This window comes from Dreissena polymorpha, chromosome 12 (genome assembly GCF_020536995.1).
Source record: "Dreissena polymorpha isolate Duluth1 chromosome 12, UMN_Dpol_1.0, whole genome shotgun sequence".
Taxonomy (NCBI): domain Eukaryota; kingdom Metazoa; phylum Mollusca; class Bivalvia; order Myida; family Dreissenidae; genus Dreissena; species Dreissena polymorpha.
Window position 1 is genome coordinate 25,997,725 of NC_068366.1, and position 15,962 is coordinate 26,013,686.

A 15,962-nucleotide genomic window follows, 5' to 3' on the forward strand; every position below is an offset into this window, starting at 1 on the left:
TAAATGACGGCTACATTATAAGGCCTTATTGTAGTAACAGAGAATCTCAAAGCGTTTCATTTTTAAAGCAGCGTGTTATCGATCGAAACTTTTTAGTTTCAATGCAAATCAAACAAGATATAATTACTGAAACGGTTGCAGCTTTTCTAGAAATGTGATAATTAAGATACTCAGTAAATGATAATATAAAGAATTAACATTTACCACATAGACTTTTCCCTGTACTTAAAATAGAACATAAAGCAACCAAGGTCTTTGTCAGCATATTCTTTCTCCAATCTTCTAGCTTGTTTCAAACTTTTAATCAGGTCACCTTTGTACTCTAATAAAAACTCTCCTTTGGCAAACGCCTTGGTTGTAAAAACGCCTTCGCCTGAAATGATGATTGAAATGCTACAAATAATACCAGACGTACAATTTTCAGGAAAGATTTGGGGTAAGTACAATATTATCTGCCGATAATTATCAATATTATCAAACGCTTTCAGCAAAGTCATTTAATTTTACCCAAAATATAACTATTATTAGAACAACGATTACACAATTTTTGCATTAACAAACAGTCATTTCCTTGACACTTTTTTATAGTTTCTAACAAGTTGATTCCTCGAAGATAATACACGCATTATTGCAATTTTTGTTTTTCAATTTGTGATTGTATTTGACAAGCAAATGTGCACATACATAAAAAAATAAATTATAATCTAACAAACATGTTAAGATTAACACAAAGGTTGCAATTTTGAGTTTTGGCCTCGCAATCTTAATGCCAAAAAAACTTGTAAATATATGATAACAAAATGCTCATTTATTAAATTCAATATAGGTAAAGGACCATTCCCTCCCTTAAGCAAATGCGTAACACACATCCGTAAATACGGAATTAGATCGTACTGTCATGTTATACAATTGTGCATTTGCAACTGGTTAAATAAAACCGGTAAATAGTGAATAATCATATACCTATGTAGTCATTTATTTGTCTGACTTCAAAACCTGGGGGATCTTCAAAACTTCCACAATTATCACGTGCAGTTTCCAGTGGTCTTCTCTTTTGGCCATCACTAAAATATTACAAACGTGCAATTAATGCTCGTTTCAGTGGTGTGTTTGTTGTGTTGTAGTGTTGTAATTGTTTCGCTCGTTTTTCAGGAACAACGCTTCCACTAGCTTTCAAAAGTTGGAAGTCCTGACTTCCGAGCCTTAAATTTTGGAAGTCCCGAGACATCAAGTTAGGGAAGTCCAAGTTTTATTTCAGTATTTTACTGCGGACGTTGGCCATATCAGATGCCTTTTTCCAGATAATAAAAAATTTACACCAAAAGTATTTTCTATTATTAATGTATTTCTATGCATCATCTCAATGTGTATTGCTTCCAATACACACACTAATGCAAAAACGGCAACAACAACAACTATAATTGGTCAAGCTTTATATACATATATGTAGTAAGAGTATCACGTTTAAACGTTTAAACGGTCGCGTTTCGTGTTTTGCTCAAAAACGTTTACAAAAACAGTTAACGTTTAAACGACAGTCAATATCAACAGAATCCATTTCAGTTCATTACGTTACGACGTTGCAAAGCTTATTAATTAACAGCAGCTGAAAAAGACTCGTATTTGTATCTGATTGCCTTTATTCACAAGACCGTAAACGTAACAATACACCATGTATGGACAAGACGTCTTCAATACTAAACGCGCGTCGGCACGAAGTGCTCGAGAAAATTTTCCCGCAATTTGTTGCATGAGCATGCCCCGAATCGACTTGAAAAGTCGATTCGCGTCGGCACGAAGTGCACAAGGAGATTTTCCCGCCGTTTCTTCATTAGCATTCATTCAATAGACTCTTCATCAGTGGACAAACGGGTGTTCTTCCACAAATTTATTGAGTAAACCTTTACGGGACGACGGGTACGCAAACTACGCCAGCGAGTTCATTCGTTTTGATGTACATTTTGTTAAGTAAAACATTGAACAATTTAAAACCGGTTTACTCTTATTGAAGAATTGTGGGTTCGATATTAATTCGTCTTTGTTACAAAATATAATGACATCCATGTTACCAGAAAACATCTCTTTTGAAATTTTGGCTTTTGCTATAAGGAACATTGATTTTGTATTTGTAAACTTTATTTTATGAAATACTTCACGCAATTTCCGTTGATTTTTTAGTATCAAACTATAAATGTTACATTAAGAATGTTAATTGGTATAGAACAGCCCAAACACTAGCAGAACGCGGAAATATAGCTCTACATAGACTTTTCACTATTATAAATCAAAACTAATTCTCGACACGCGAACAATGAAACCTATTTGATAAACTAGTCACACCGGCCCTACACTATTCAGCAGAAGTGTGGGGATTTGCGAAGGGTAAAGAAATCGAAAAAAATACATACAAAACTACTTCGAAAAATCTTAAAAGTAAATAATCCACAAATCAAGCCGGAATGTATGGAGAATTAGGACGATACCCGCTATTAATAACACGCAAATTACATACATTCCAATATTGGTTAAACCTACTTAGATCGAGTGATAACAGTACCGCAAAAACAATATATTCTGTGATATTTAATGATGCACAGCAAAACATCACAAACAATTATGGCAAGCGGTTCGACGCATAATCCCAAGAAACTAGGTTTCTCATGAGAACCTAGGTTCTCAGAATGAGAACCTAGCCAGCTGGCAAACTTTAAATAAATTTGACATTCTAATGCAGTCGGAAAATAAAAAAGACATTATAAACCCCGCTTAATATATTTTTAATGCTAATGAAATTCGTAATAATCGACAAACAGTTATAATTGTTAATTTTACAAGACTATAGCCATGTTATTTGATTTTTCATTGGATATGTTTGTATAATTAAATAATTATACAATTTCCTCGTGTACAGTACAGTAGCTCGTGGGCGGAGTTAACGGAGTGTGAATGACCAGCTTTACTTGATATTATTACGTCCTGTGCATTTTTTTTTAGATAGCACTAACTCAATTCCGCCTTTCATCACACAGATTAGAAATAGAACGAGGTCGATACCGCAATATCACAATATTGCTAGGGATAACAGAAAATGTAAATTTTGTAATCTAAATGTCGTAGAAAGTGAATACCATTTCTTATTAATATGGCCATTACAAACATATAAGAAAAACAGATTTAAAGTAATAGTATCAAGCATGGCCAAAATTAAATAAGTTTTAACATATCAAACTTAATGAGAACACAAAATAAAAAATAAATCATAAATCTTTCAAAATGCATATATAATGCGAATTGTTTACGGAACAATTTAGAAACAAATTAATTAATCTAAGTATACTTTTTTTCTCAGAATTCGATGAGTACTGATACGTATCAATGTTAAAGTGAAATTAATTTTGCAAAATAGTGTATTCTTTGTTACATTATTTTATTACCAACTGGAGTTATCGATGTTAAAGGAACATATCTTATGTTATAAATCAGTAAAATATTTGTTAACTTCTCCCATTGCATAGTTTTCATAATTATTACCTTATTTTCATAATTATTATTATCCATGTCTTTACACGTGTATATTATACATTTGGCTAAAAAAAGGATATGCTTAAGAGCTAATAAATGTTGTTGTTGTTGTTGTTGTATTATCAAACGGCGTACATGCGGATTATCGGACGTCCAAGGCACTTCCACGGTTTAAAAAATGGGCGTACGACCGCAGTTTTCGGGCGTAATTTACCCCCGAATATCCATTAACGGAGCACTGCAGGAAAATATTATATAACTAGCAATTTCGAAAACTGTTCACGAAGAACAAGAGTCGCCAACATGCTAATTGCCTACGAAAATGCAACATCACGAAAACGTATTGATACTGATCTTAGTTTGCACTGAACAACAGAATATAAATTATAATAAGTTGTTTTTGTTAAAGTCCAGACTAAAATACTACCGCAGATGTCCACAGAACAAAACATGGAGTTAATACTGTCATTGACTATGCCCTTTGCAATTGATTCGCCACCGGATTTAGATTTATTTACCACTAGGGAATCTATACGTTTTTTATATAAGCGGAACTTTTCGTCTGCCTTGAGACGTCATTTTGTTTGACTCGCATGTGTTATCATATACACGCTTGGTAAACACGTTACCAAATTAAGTAAGCGCTTTTTGAGTAAGACTCAGTAAAACGGCATAAACAAAACAGGATTTTTCATTACGCATTGCAATGAAACATTAAAGGGGCCATTTCACGTTTTGGTAAATTGACAAAATTAAAAAAAAATTGCTTCAGATTCGCAAATTTTCGTTGTAGTTATGATATTTGTGAGGAAACAGTAATACTGAACATTTACTGTGCTCTAAAATAGCCATTATATGCATCTTTTGACGATTTAAAAACATGAAAATTATAAAGCGTTGCAACGCGAAACGATTGAATAATTTCGAGAGTTTTGTTGTTATATTTTGTGAAACTACGAGTATTGCTTATATAAAGAATAAAATGCATCCTTCATTTTTGAGCATCCCTAGCCGAGTGGTATAAGTGGTAGACTTTTACTCCAGGACTCCAGGGGTCGGTGGTTCGAGCCCTGATGCGGGTTACTTTTTTTTCTTTTTCTTAATTTTATTCTTGATTCTTGATTTTTTAGTGGAGTTTTTTAGATCCAATGTTTACATTTATTAATAGAAATAATTTAATGACAAACTTCAATATATGCCAAAATCGGTGAAAAAGTCTCTTTAATTTAGCTTCTCAAAAACTTACCTACCGGTACATCTAGTTACATATTCAATTGAAGTATAGGTTGTTCCATCTTCTTGCAAAATTTGCAAACAAGTCTATAACTGCTACCAGATTCAACAATCTGAAGCCAAGGGAATTTCTCAACCCACACATCGAATGTTATTATTATAATTATTCTTAAATTATTTTTGTACCAGATGATGATACTGGTATTGAAGTGGTGATAATAAGCAAGTTATTGTTTATTTTTGTGACATACGTATAAACTTAATAGTAGTCAAGTTATATAAAATAACGAAACAGACAACACCAGACCCGGTGGGCCTATAAGTAACCAAGCATAATTATACATTTTTAAGTTTCGGTGATCTACATAATCAAGTTAATTATCTTGGTTCAAGCATATTTGTTTTTGTACAGTTACTATACATACACAAGAACTTGTCAAAAAGTTCGAACAATTAACGATATTTGTATAAAAATGTTATTTTGAAAAAAAAACATTGTCATTCAAAAGAACATTTCAAGAACATAATCTTAAATCTACATACGTTTTCTTTTGTCTTTCCGACGTGCGCATTGCCATTCCAAAAGATTTTCACTCACCACATGTCACAGAAATGAAACGGAATCGCTTTTTATAGCTTGTAGCATGTTGCCTCATCGCTATCTCATTGGGCAGTCTGACCATTAAACTCGAAGGGCCAATCACTATCAAATTGATAACATCAGATTAATAGCATGGGCGTTTCTTGTACCCAGAAAACTGCTCAAATGTTAAGGAATTGACTGTCAATATTGAATGCAAACATTGATGTAGACAAAACGCACAATTCTCTTTTACAAAATTACTGATCTGTATTCGATTATACTAAACAGATAAGAAATTGTATGTACAAATAGTGAAGCAGTCTTCAGAATTTGCTGGTCACATTTTCGTATTGTCTTCTTTAGTTTAAAACTTAAACAATCCGACCAAGCATATTAAGATGTTAAAACCTACTATAATGTTTTTATTCACATGATACATGTAAGTCAATTACGTGATTACTCAAAACAGGCTAAATCCCCGCTAAGTCCCCCGTAAAATCCACATTTTCTCCAAATTCAAGTATAAAAAATATAATATACCCGGTAAAAAGTCTATGTTACCAACATTGTCAATGCTAAAAAGTACATTGGTGAATCAACCTTATAAGTAGTTTATGTGTGTTTGCAGAATATACAATATCGTTCGAGTGACTTTAGAATTAATAAAGGAAAGTTCCGCAATGTTCAAAGATTTCACGCTTGGTTTACATCCTGCGCAATTGTTGCTAAACCCAAAAGGGAGTTTTATTCTGATGTAGAAAAAAAACCAACACAAAACTTACATTTAAGGCCCAGTCTCACTATGATGCCGGTGGAGCCCCGGTGCGGGCCCCGGTGCGTGATCCGGGATCTAACGGGATGAACCGGGGCCCGCGCCGGGGACGACCGGGATGAACCGGGGCTCCACCGGCAAAGTATTAAAACGTTTAACACCTCCGGGACAAACCGGGAATCACCGGCAACGACCGGCAACGACCGGAGCGGCACCGGCGACAACAGAGACGGCACCGGGAACAACCGGGACGACACCGTACCTCTACCGAGGCCCATACAGACCCCGGCAGAGGTACGGCAACGCCCCGCTTGTCGCCGGTGTTGCCCCGGTGGAGCCCCGATGAATGCCGGCAGAGTCCCGGTATTGCTACGGTACATCGGTAAACCGGCGCTCTGCCGGGACGCCACCGGCGAATCAGCATTCACCGGGGCTCCGCCTGGGCATTACAGGCGACGACCGGAGTCAAACCGGGTCGTTGCCGTAGCTCTGCCGGGGTCTGATGCCGGAATGGCCACGGTGAGTGCCGGTGGAGTTACGGTATACCGGGGGGCTTTTGGGGGCTTTTGGGATGTTTTCCTGGAGTTGTTGGAATGTATCTAAACTTAACATATTTCGTTTGTGATTTAAATGTCTAATGTTTGACTTTTGTTGGAAAATGCTAAAATAATACGTGTTTATAATGTAAATAAACTGTAGTTGTAGAAACAAATGACTTTATTTAATTTCTACTAGCTCGGCTAGTGTACAAGTTAAATGGAAATTTGTCCAAATGGACTGGTGGCAGCATCCGTAAAAAAGACCACAGGTTCTTGACTTAATTAAAATTTAGTTGAGATAATTTGCGCAAAGTTTAACTTTGATTGCTACCATCGAAGTTCTCATTTTGCGACATTATTTATAAATGTTTGTAGCGTCGACATGGTTGTTATGATTATCATCTGGTTGTATTGACTTAAAATATTTCAATGCAGTCACACTATAGCGTATGAGAGGATTGTATGTGCGTTTAATATTAGAAATTTGCTTACACGCACATCTTTCGAGTTTGTATAACGTATGACTTGCGTAAAGGCAGCTTATACGAAATGCTTATAATTTTCGTGTGTAAACGTATATGAACTTAAATCAATGTAGCGTTTACGACCGTTTGTGACGTAAACAAGCGTTTGAGAGGCGCACTTGGTTTAAACAGTATGTTTTTTTCTAAATTTGCAAATATACATGTATACCATAATGCGTAGGGGATCGAAGAGATAAATTAAAATAACGCACCTTTAGCATCACTATAGCGCATCAAGCTTATGCCTAACGTATGATGAACGTAGAACTAAATGCTCGCATACACTGACACATTTTGGAACATGCTCAAACAATAATTTGACCTTGAGAACGTATAAGAAGTAAAGCCTTATGACATGATGACCTTTGCGTGTCGTTAAATCGGGCACAATCTTCATTATCTGAACAACACTTTCTACAGATATTAGAAACAAGAAACCAACACAGCAATACAAGAATAAACATTATAATTTTCAATATGTCGTTATTGCTCTTCGTATGAGGACGTTACCGAATCAATTACATGAATGAAATACCACAATATACTTAAACGAGGCTATACATATAGAAGACCTGTCCTTTTAGTTCTATTATCGAAACTTCTAAAAATAACGTCCGTCAGCATGTTCATTCTCGTTTTCTGGGCAGTACGTTGGTTTTCTTGTTAGATTTCCTACATCAGTATAGGTTTCAAAACCCAATAACGAACACATACTTACAAATCTTATATTTGCATATTCTGAATATCAACTCAACTTGTAAGGCTTTAAGATAATCAAATACAATCAATGAAAACTTGCACACAATGAAATGTCTTCTGTTTTAGATGTCATTATATTTTAAGATGTCTAGCGGTACAAAGTAACGCGATGTTGAGGTCAATTTTAAGGATCATTAGTGTACTTCCGGGAGAACTTTGAAGATAACAGTAGTTTTGACACATTCACATTGATAAAATTTCAAGCCGCATGCCAACACGGGATGTGCCACTTTTCTAAGAAAACTCCAGTTTTAATAACATTGAAATGTCGACATAATACCGGACATAGGAGGTTTTAAATAGCGTTCAATCTGAGGTGCTAAATAATGGGCGCTCAGACGACCGTTATACTTCGTGTCAGTCAGATTTATTATCAAAGTCAATTAGTTCAACCGAAAATTGCGCCACATGCTTTGTAAATTGATCAGATGAATCAACGGTAGCCAGAGTTCCTGATGGTAATATTTTAGGTATTAAAACCAGATGTTTTCTAATGTGAAAATCAGGCAATGCCTTTAAAATGAAGACTAGGTAAAACCTGAAATAATTATATGTAATACAAATGTATTCATTTTGCTTGTCCTATTGAAAACGTGTTTAATTTTTATATCTTGTCAAAGCGAGTTTATTTCCTCATGTATTTCCATCATCATCATCATCATCATCATCATCATCATCATCATCATCATCATCATCATCATCATCATCCTCATCATCCTCATCATCATCATCATCATCCTCATCGTAATCATCATCATCATCATCATCCTCATCATTATCATCCTCATCATCATCCTCATCATCGTCATCATCATCGTCATCGTCATCCTCCTCCTCCTCATTATCCTCATCATCATGATCATCATCATCATCATCATCATCATCATCATCATCATCATCCTCCTCCTCATCATCATCATCATCCTCCTCATCCTCCTCCTCCTCCTCCTCCTCATCATCCTCATTATCATCCTCATCATCCTCGTCATCATCGTCATCATTGTCATCATCATCATTATCATCATCATCGTCATCATCCTCCTCCACATTATCATGCTCATCCTCCTCCTCCTCCTCATCATCCTCATCATCCTCATCCTCTTCATCATCATCCTCATCCTCAACCTCCTCCTCCTCCTCATCATCATCCTCATCATCGTCATCTTCGTCATCATCATCGTCATCATCATCGTCATCATCATCGTCATCATCGTCGTCATCCTCCTCATCATCCTCCTCATCATCCTCCTCATCATCAACCTCGTCCTCCTCCTCCTCCTCCTCTACCTCATCATCATCATCACCCTTATCCTCCTCATCCTCCTCATCCTTCTTATCATCATCATCATCATCATCATCATCATCATCATCATCATCATCATCATCATCATCATCATCATCATCGTCATAATAATCGTTATAATCAGCAGCAACAGCAGCTGCAGCAGCAGCAGTAGTATCATCATCATCATCAACAACAACCTAATCATCATCAAAATAAAAAACAAAGATCTTAAGAACGTCTTTGGATAAAAGTTTAATATAAAAAGAAACTAAACTACAAATAGGAAAAAATATCAGTTATGCAAACAAACACACAATATAGATATATTATACTGGGACATACTTTTCAGTACTACCTTTATATTAAATAGCTTACAGGCGACAGTCGACAATATACATTTACTGTAGAAAGATCAATAGCAAAAATCTTTAGTTTGAAGTTGATAGATATTATATAGCTGTTAAATTAGGTTATAGTTGCAAGGTTTTCTTGAAACTTCCAGCAAGGATATTTTATAAACATTTATCCTCTCCCAGGTGTAAAATCTAGTCTGTTGCCTTTAAGATAACTTTTACACTAACTAGCGTACAAGCGACAGTCGACAATAGATATTTACTGTAGAAAGTTCAACATCAAAAATCTATGGTTTGAAGTTGATATATGTTATATATGAGTCGCGTTCTGGGAAAACTGGGTTTAATGCACGTGCATTAAGTGTCGTCGCAGATTAGCATGTGCGTTCCGCACAGTCTAATGAGACATGACACTTATGACACTTTCCGCGTGTATGGAATGTTTTGTTTAAAGGAGGTCTCTTTTAAACGATAATCGAGTGTAGGCGAAAAGTATTGTCCCAGATTAGCCTGTGCCGACTCCACTTTACACTTTACGCACATGCATTAAGGCCGGTTTTCCTAGAACGCGACTCATATATATTACATGTTATATATGTTATATAGCTGATATTTAACAGATGAATATGATACTAGGTTTATCCATTATTAATGTCACAATTCCACCGATCACGGCAAAAAAAAACATTTTTAAGATATAGAAACATCCGAAATATTTTGCACAGTTGCACATTGATAAAAATGTCCAAATTACGTTAGAATTTTCTCTCTCAGACTTCGTTTTTAGCTATAAATATACATACATCAAAGAACTGTCTATGTTGAGTTGAGTTGTAGTAACTGATTTAGAATATTTCGTGCATGGTGTATTTGCACATTGTAATAGTATGTGTCAATAACTTAAGTTCGATATATCCGCTTGGACTGGGAGTCGAAAAAGTCCATGCATAAATCCACCAATCAGGTTTGCCATGCGAAGGTCCGTCGTCGATTTGTGCCGTTAGAAGTTGAAATACCTATTGTCGACTGCCAGGTTTGCCATGTCCGTCGTCAAATTTTGCCGGTTGATAGTTGATGTCGGAATCTGAAGCAAACAGAGCAAAACTTTTAATATGAAATGAACGTTAATCCAATGTAATTCACTCTTTGAATTATTGTTTTATTCATTTGAGACAATCTATGAAACTGTTTGGTGGCCACTCGATATTTAAGCTTAAAAAACGGGTTCGTGTCCTTAAACTTATGAAACAATCGAGTAAATCCGAAGATAATTGTAAAAAAAATTATATATATGTATTATTTTCTATGATTGTAAATATATGTGATATTTTTGTATTGTTAATAATTGTTTATATGGATTGTAGTATTTTATTATGTGCACAAATAAAATTATTATTATTATTATGAGTACGTAATTTTTCATTTTGATTTTTGATATACATATATACGCAAGGTAACTTTAATATTTTACAATGAATTGTGGTAAATGCTACATGCATATATCTGAGCATTGTATTACTGTTTGTGTATGTGTTTGATTCAATGCAAAATAGTGGTGTTGCGTTTGTTCGTCATGAAGACTATATTGTAAAAATATTTTAATGAACCGTCAATATGTTTTATGTTGTTTGTTTATGAGAGTAATAGTTAAATTTTTTTTATTTTTTTTTCTGTATTCTTTGTAAAAATCGTTATATTTCTGTTTGTCTGGTGTCTTATATTAGCGGCACGGATTGTTTAATATTGATGCTAGAGTGGTCGCAGTATACAGATGTATAAAGTTCGTTCACGTTGAACATGAGTCGTTACTCGGTCGCAAACATTTTCTCGGACATCATCATCTGCGGGCGCTCTCAAAATCCGTTCCTGCCTTCGTGCTGCGCACTCGGGCAGGAACAGATTTTCGAGCGCCCGCAGATGATCATGCCCTCAAAATATAAGACTCTGACAAGAAAACGTTTTCTTTTAGAATGAAAAAAAGATTTATTCTTTCATAGTAAATGTGCAATCCTTCGTTGTTACTGGCGCATATTGATGAAGCTGGATTATATAATATTACAAGTTCAATGCTAGCAATTAATGTGTACTACAACTGATTTCCGTGTTTTATCTTCACAAAAGCATCATTTGTAAAATATGACTTTTAAAACATTTAGGAATTCTTCAGAATTGTACTTAAACTAAGATAGTGTTTGAAAAGTTTAAACATGAATTTAATGTTTAACTTATCAAAGGTTAAACTTGACAAGGTTTACAATGGGATAGCGCACACAAATTGTACATGTAAGCATTATTTATACCTCCCGCGCGAGACTTTATCTTGGAAAAACCAATCGAATATTGTGTTCCGGAGTAAAACTAATATTTAGACTTTGTTTTTAATGGCATTGGAAACAAATAATAATGTAAATATTACGTAACTTACAACTCTAAACTTTACACATGATACAAGCTGTAAAATATATTCAGTGAATTAATGACATTGTAAGCAAACGATGATGTGTTTAAAAAAACAACGACTTCCACCTTATATTCATCTAGCGACTATAATTCTATAACAACCTTGAGTCCCAGGCATGTGCATGAGCAACATCATTTCCTCTGTGTTTAGGAACCCTTAACTGTTATGTCGAAAATCGCGATGAACCCATTAACCGACCACTCTGGCTAGTATTGCAGCAGAGGGTCAATAAATCGTTCGCGTTTAATCAGATGAGCCCAGTCTTTATGAACAGATATTTGTAATGTTTGCTATTCAGTAACATACTGAAATGAATATTCAACTTTAGTAGAAATTCAAAGTGTTGGAATGGAGTTGAAATGGGTAGTGTGTCTACAGAAGTTGAGAAAATGAAAATATTGTAATGTGTTATCTATCATCAGTCTTTAAAGAAAGATGATGGTAAGCTACATATTGTAATATTGTAATTGTATTGTTCAGCTGCTAAGAATTCACAAAATTGATAGCAAAGATTTTAGTATTAAGAGATATGTCACACATGTGCAACCCCCTTACAATGACGCAAGTGTTTATAAACTTAGCGACGGTGCGGCAAATACCGAGAGCCGTTTAAAATTCATATACGGTATATCCAGACTAGGTGAAAGTTGTATCGCGCAGCTTATAGCAACAGACACCACACACTTTTCCCAGCGCTTGCTCGGAGCACCTGTGTCGCCTTACCTAAGAAATGAAGATGATGAATAATTTATAAAAACTGCGTTTAGATACGTACACGAATGTTGCCATTTGCCAGTGATGTATCTGTGATCCTTTAACCAATTTATGCCCAGTGGACTCTCCCATCCTTCTAAATTGGATCAATTTATTTCCAAAAGTAGGGGTGTCTGGTATATTTATTTCTATATTTAGAATATTTCTTACATAAATTTCTTTAAGCAAACAGCGCAGACCCAGATGAGACGCCGCATCATGCGGCGTCTCGTCTGGGTCTACGCTGTTTGCAATGTCCTTTTTTCCGGACGCTAGGCATGAATGGGTTAATAGCAGCAGCATCCTTAGTCCCCATATTGGGTAACGTTTAATGGGATTTCTCTTTGTGCAACTTACTTTGTCGTTGTCACTTTATATTGTATGTTACATTACATGTATATATTGTAATTGATTATTGTATATTTTTTATGTAATATGTGACATGCTCACTGTCTGTAATATTACTATTTAATATCTTCTGTATATGAGATAATAACGACATTGAATTGAATTTAGTAAAATATCTACGCGTTAGCATAAGGTTGATAAGCAAAAAGCACAAAGCACATATTTAGAGTTGGAAGGTCCTTAATTCATATTCTGGTGCATATGAGAGTGATATACAAAGAAAGCTATCTCAAACATGAAAACACTGTGCACACAACGTTTGAAGCAACAGAAGAACAAATATGATGCTCTTGCGCCTGCGATTGTATTCGAACGAGGCGTTCGTTTGGGTCAAATTGATAAAAAAAAAACGATGTATTTTGGATCAGTGATTTTACTGATCATCTTTGTTGTAAGACATGTAAATCTTACGTTTAATTTGTTTTGCTTCATACGATATGTTTGAAATACTAAGAATGTTATATTTCACAGAGGAGTCTACATTATTTAAAAAAAATAATAGTTAATATATTCGTTCCATAACAACAATGTCAATGTACTATGTACACGACTGATTGCCTGAATAAAGAATCTGTTCTATTCTTATAGAGGTTACGCACAAAACTGGAGAAACTTGCAAGTTCTGCGCTACGAACATAATTGCATGTTTGCATTTCAGGTTTATATGAAATTAAGCTTGCATAAAGCATATAATAATGGAAAACTTAAACTCTGTAAATTAATGTAATTATGAAATTCTAACATTCATAATTAATTTAAATACGATAATTTATATGAACTTGCAGTGTGGATTATTAAAAGGAGGATGTCATGCGTTGCATCTTATTCACATGGTGTGACTTAATAGATTTGTGCCAACATGTTATTTTGACAAGAAACTTTATCCGTCTGCAGGAAAATATTTGCGTGCGTTCATTTAATTTGGTCCATTTCGTGTTTCTCAAAATAAATTATTGAGGGTGAGATGAACAGCATTTTGTTTTGCCTAAAAAGATGTCATAGACTTTGCTATTTAGAATTCATACATCTACTGATTTAAGTGTTTTAAGATAGGATTTTCCGTGATCGAATTGTTGTCACAAGTGTTATATTTCAACGTTATTTTGTGCAAAAACAGAATAGTAGTTCGCATTTTGTCATATTTTCTTTTCCTTTAATTGAACTTATTTTACGTCGAAATTTGTTTTTACCAGCTACCTAGAACTGTGTTCAATTAAGAAATTGCTTAAAAAGTACAATCATAATGATTGTTTATGCATGTCCGAAGAAAAGTCACACTTACCTCATTTCGAAATCTATATAAGAATTAAGTTACTTTGCAATTTTCAATGGAATGCTAAATACATTAGTAATTACCACACAAAGCATATCTATATGTCCTTATTATGAATCAATAAGTTTGATGCATTGTTAAAATTATATTGGAATACAATTGCGTGAATTTCAATTCGTCAATGAATGCTTTAATGAACCTAAACGACGCGTTTTCAAATGAATAACTAGAACTTCGCACTACGAATGTTAAGATACCGTGATCAGTGTGGTATTAACTAAAGTATGTACACTGTAATTATATCAACATATACATGTAAATCCTAAGTTATATGTACACCAAGATGTACTGTCTTTAAATAATGTCAAAATATTTGCATGGTTGGAAACGTCCTTTTTTATTAAATAATAGTCGATTTAACGTCATTTCAACGCAACGCAAAGTTGCTTAAGTTCGGTGCGTACCGTCATAATGCGTAGAATTGATACATACCTATAATATACCAAAATAATAAAGAGAATATAAATCTTAACATACCTTAAATAAGTTTGATTCCCTGGCCTTCGCACCATTCCTTTAACATCTTTAGTTCGTCACTGTCCTGGAAGCGAAGTTCTCTTCCCATCACATCGAAGGCCATTTTATCCTCCGTTGCTCTTTCAATTACAGTTTTCAGATCGGTTTCGCTCGCCACAGTCAAAATAAGTTCAACTTTATAAGTCGACATGATTGTTCAAAATTCCCAGGAGAATGTGGGGAACAGACACCCAAGCGGTACCTTTTTGTGACAAAACGCATACAGTGCACGTGACATTATCAAAACATTCGCTGTTTAAAGGGACTGTCTGTCAACTACGAATGACGAAAAAAGGAACGTTCTAAAATACTTTTTTTTTACAATTATTAGTTCATATTGATTAAAACATCACGACTGGTATATTACATTACTTGAAAAAAGTTGTTAAGCTTTCATTTTTTCAGTATATTCGGTAATAAATCTTACTGGGTATGTCTACCAGGTAACTACCAGTTAACTATAAATAACGCACGTACCGGTAGATTGATCATCATCGTCACGTGGTAAACCCAGGAATTCAAATTGTGCATGCGTAGTGAATTGTTTATATTTTATATACAAAATGATCAATCTACTTGCGTTATTTGTAGTGTGTATATCGTTATGTCACCTATTTTCGCGATGTACTTTAGATTTCACATCGCGAAATTTTATTACCGAATATACCGAAAATATGAACTTTTTTTCAAGTAATGTAATATACCAGTCGTGATATTTTAATCAATATAAACTAATAATTGTAAAAAAATACGGTATTTTAGAACTTTTCTTTTTTCGTCATTCGTGGTTGACAGTCCCTTTAAGGTGCTATAAGCCGACCTTTATCAACTGGTATGACATTATAAAAAAAATGCATCGAGCGGTGTGAAAGCTGACTGAATGTTGTTTGAAACTTGAACTCTTTTATCGATAGGTTTAGA

At 34.7% G+C, this 15,962-nt stretch overlaps 1 long non-coding RNA gene across 1 annotated transcript; it reads right to left on the bottom strand.

The window, feature by feature from the left end:
- Positions 1-9,450: 9,450 nt before the first annotated feature.
- Positions 9,451-15,330, bottom strand: LOC127854255 (uncharacterized). The gene is made up of 2 exons (XR_008036991.1): positions 15,003-15,330; positions 9,451-10,654 (listed from the first exon to the last, which is right to left on the bottom strand). It is a non-coding gene; the product is annotated as an uncharacterized LOC127854255 (long non-coding RNA).
- Between the last annotated feature and the right edge of the window lie 632 nt (positions 15,331-15,962).